Here is a 4,422-nt window from a genome sequence, read left to right on the forward strand (position 1 = left end):
CTGTATCATAGCAGACACCTGGAGGTGATCCAGGCTACTCCTTCTTGCTGGCCACTGCGACTTTGAATTCCACTTGGACCACAGTGAGGCATGCTTCTTGGCTGCATGTAGGGCCTTGGCCCTCATCCCTCATCCCCCTCTTCCTGACAGAGGGAGGTGCTGGATGTGACTCAGCTCACAGGCAATTTCCTCCAAAGTCCATCCCTATTGTGATGGCCAGAACCACGGGTTTCCTGCAGCAGACTGTGATCACAACTGGCAGTACAGAGTGGGAGAGCTGCTGAGTTTTCTCTGGGCTGCGCAGATGAGGCAAAGGATGCTGACTGCTTTGATCTAGATGGAGCTTAGCAGCTCTCCTGCATTATTCCACTGACTGTGGATCATCATGTGATGGAGCCCCTACATTTCCAATTGTTGCCTGGTGAGGCAGGGCAGGGCAGGGCAGAGCAGCTGGGGTGCTGTAGAGTACAGTTGTGTCCCTACTGTCCAGTTGGGGTGGCTCTGTTTTATCTGGGATACTTCTGCTGGAGAAGTCTCCTGGCAAGGCCTCTGTGGGGATGCAGTCGGGCAATGGCTGTGACACGGCAGGGGTAAGCCGCGGCTCTGATGGGCACTCAAGAACCTGGTAAATGGATGCTGTGTGGTGCAGCATGGGGACAGGCTGCAAATCAGAAGACCGGGAGTAACCTCAAGTTTCAGGGAGGTAGAGGTCATGCCAAAATAGTACCAAACAAATCAAGTAATGTACTCAATCTGTTTTCCAGTTTTAATAGCATTGGAGCAAGGCAATACAACAGGTTGAAAATGCAGATTCTCTGTATTACAAGTCATCTTTGGAGTTGTAAATACCCAAAAGATATTACTTCCAACTTTATGACTCCGCAGAAGTACTTAAATTAGCCGTAAACACTTTTGGAACCTACAGAGGTCAAGGAAGACACTTTAAAAAAATGTGAGACTTTCCTTTATGCTTTATTTACATCAGTTTAAAAAAAAAAACAAATACTTGGAGCCATGGCAGAAACATTCCAAACTCTTAAAATAACAATGATGTATATCTTTGGCTTTTGTCACAATATAATTGGTCATCAGCATTACAACAATGTAACTATTGACAAACACCAAATATAAATTCCTAACTGCCCTTACCTGCCAAGGAATATTTCCGCACCATTTCAGATTATCTGCCTTCCCCTTCACACAGCGATAGTATAACCTACAGAACAAGCACAAGATAAATACCGAAATCGGAAATGCTTGCCCTCATACAATATTTCTGCTTTATGAAAGAAATCACGCAATTTGCTTCACTTTAATAAACGTATATTATGCCAACAACTTTACACAATATGGAAACTATATTGAGAAAACTAAACCAGTTTAGTGGTAGAGCTATCTACTGTGCACAGAAACAAAACAACTTTTATGATCCTTTGTGGAAGTGAGCAATGACAATATTGTCTCAGACAGTGTTACTTAAAATTAAGGCCTATGGCTGTATGGCCAAACTTGCAAATTTGAAAAGGTTATACATCTAAATTAGTTTACTCCACTAGGAAAGGAGACATACCCAATGAATCCAAATCACAGGAGAAAAGAAGAAACTGCAATGTCTCTGCTTGTTTACATAATAAATGCATCTCATCCACAAGATCAGTTTGTAAAACTACTAGAAAGATTTACAGGAAGCAATGCAAAAATGATATGGTTCCCTCTTTCACCAGCCCTTCAGAATAAAAAGCATACCACATGAATTTCATGTTTGTGAAACATGAATTGGAATTGCTTGCATAATAGTAACATTAAATCTTACCAACAAGACTGGATGTCAGATTTTGCAGAGATAGCCTGAAGTTCCACAACTGAGCCTGCATGTACTAGGCAGTGAGACACAGGAATACTGTGAAAGACAGACAATATCACCATTAATTGCAGAATACATAATAGGCATTGTAATTGGTATCCCTGAAAGAGGCAAGGTGAACATTGTGGAACTAAGGTTCTCACTGTTAACTGTTATCCTGAAAAAGAAAATGAGTGAGTCTGCATCATTTTCACTGAATTCAGAAGCGGAATCAAGTTTATAAATATCTGGGGTACATTTAATCTAGGGTTTTAAAAAAAATTAACAAATTGTACATGTGCAGCATTAATTAACAGCAGTGTGGGAAAACCATCCATGGGCATTCCTTTCTGTCAAAGATTTGTTTGGGACAGAGGCGGTGGAGGGAATTAAATTCCACCCAGTAGGTCAAATGACCTCATTCAGCTTGGAGAGTTGGAGCTATTCTCTTTGAAACACATATAACTCAATTGCCTCAGTAAAGGCTTGATCAGCAGCTCTGGACAACCAGGGATATGGAGAAAGATCAGGAATTAAGATCAGTTTCCTGTAGGATAGGAAACAGGAGAATAGTACACAACATGTCACTCAATGAGTTTGGAGATCATGGAGGGAGAAACCAGTAAAATTTGGGCAGATCATCTTTATGCAGAAAGTCATCATTAACTTAGCTACATGTCCAGATTCCAGAGAAAAATGAATGTGCAAGAAAAGTAATTTTTGGAGGCTGCTAATAAAGAAATATATTTTATTAGTTTTCTTAATCTTGAAATAGAAACTACAATGAGTCATATTAAGAGAGCATACTGTTACTCAACATTCAACTGCCGCAACTTCCTGACTCTTCTCACAAAAAAGTATTTCTCTGACTAGAAAAGAGCTCATATGAAACTCCATTTCATTCCACAAAGGAGAGGTAGTGTTACTTCCCAAATTATCCTATCACAATTAGATCTTTGATATGATGTGCACATTATGATATGCAACATGTGGGCGTCACGTACAGGAATAACCAATTGATATACTTTGGACAGATCTGTTAATTGTACCTAATATCTCTCACACTCTCAGAACATAAATGCTTTATACAGAGTTACTTTAGAAGTACAGTCAGTCATTCTCATTTCAAATGTGGTAGCAAATGTACATACAGTAAGATGTCGCAAACATCAATTAGATAAGTGACCTGTTAATTGGTTTATTCAGGTGTTAATTAAGAGATATTGGTCAATTCAACAGGGAGACGTGTGCTATACACTAGTGAAAATACTATTTGCCTTGAAATGATTGCCAGACTTCCTCCACAGAGACAAGTCATTTGAAGATCCAGTGTAAGGATGATAGGTCAAATATCCTCCTTCTGCACCACAGCAATTCGGTGAAACGTTTGACCAATAACAGAAATTCATAAGATACTTAATGTCACTGCCAATTCACCAATTTCCAACTTCCCCAGAACTCCACATTGGGTTTGACTTCAAAACTTCAAGCTGGGACCACAATTTTCCAACATTTCAAAAAAATATTCTGTAAAACAATAATTATTTCCACTCCCTCCTCAATACCGGGATCTGGAACAAACAATACATACTCAGCAAGCTGTGTGAACGCACATGGTGGGCCACCACGGTTTCCACAGATATAGAAACTCTTTCCTTTGGTTGCTCCATCTCTCACTCCAGTCTTCAGAAAGCAGGCTGTTCCTGCAGCACATAAGAGTGTACAGACAATCAAGAAATGAGTTAGGATGTTAAAAAGTAGGTGCAATATAAATCTAAATCTTTCCTATTTTAAGTAAGCTGATTATATACTTTTAAAGTGTAATCACTGGTGTAAAGTAGGAGTCATGGCAGACTGAAACAAACAAAGTAGGCATTCAAGTTATTTATTTTGGGCTCTGACTCAGAATAGTCATTTGACAGGGCATCAGCAGAATACCCTTGCCTAAAGTTTTGGCAAAGATCGGTAGCTCGGGTTGTGGATGAGGTTGTTGATTTGTTCACCGAGCTGGCTTGTTTTTGTTCAGATGGTTCGTCACCATGCTAGGTGACATCATCAGTGGAGCCTCCGATGAAGCGATGTCATTCTACTCCACTTGGAATTTGTACTGTCTGGTCCGTTATAGTGAGTAGTGTCATTTTCGTTTTGATCTGTATGAGTTTATATATGGGGTCCAATTCTATATTTTTGTTGATTGAAGTTACCCTTTTGTCCTTAACGTATTTGTAGAATCTCTCTGGATTGTCCTTAACCCCATACATAAACCCACACAGATCAAAACCGGAAATGACAGTACTCACCATAATCAGGCTGGACAGTATAAATTCCAAGTGGAGTAGAATAACATCGCTTCACCGGAGGGTCCACTGATAATGTCACCTAGCAGGTGACGAAACGTCCGAACAAAAACAAGCCAGCTCAGCGAGCAAGTCAACAACCTCAATACACTTGCCTTTCTGCAAATAGTACAAGGGATCTTTTAAGACCATTTGACAGGGCAGATTTTGATTCAAAAGTTGGCACCTCCAACTTTGCAATACTGCCAGAGTACTCCATTGGAGTGACTCCCTTGATTTTAT

At 40.2% G+C, this 4,422-nt stretch overlaps 1 protein-coding gene across 1 annotated transcript in view; it reads right to left on the minus strand.

The window, feature by feature from the left end:
* Positions 1-3,541, minus strand: part of ttf2 (transcription termination factor, RNA polymerase II) — a 167,514-nt gene extending 163,973 nt beyond the window's left edge. The window contains exons 1-3 of the mRNA XM_048603236.1: positions 3,435-3,541; positions 1,814-1,900; positions 1,150-1,216 (exon numbers count right to left, since the gene is read on the minus strand). The gene's annotated coding sequence lies outside the window, so the exon portion shown is untranslated. The remainder of the gene's footprint in view (positions 1-1,149; positions 1,217-1,813; positions 1,901-3,434) is intronic.
* Positions 3,542-4,422: the final 881 nt, after the last annotated feature.

The sequence above is a fragment of the Rhincodon typus genome, chromosome 11 (genome assembly GCF_021869965.1).
Source record: "Rhincodon typus isolate 14 chromosome 11, sRhiTyp1.1, whole genome shotgun sequence".
Lineage (NCBI taxonomy): Eukaryota > Metazoa > Chordata > Chondrichthyes > Orectolobiformes > Rhincodontidae > Rhincodon > Rhincodon typus.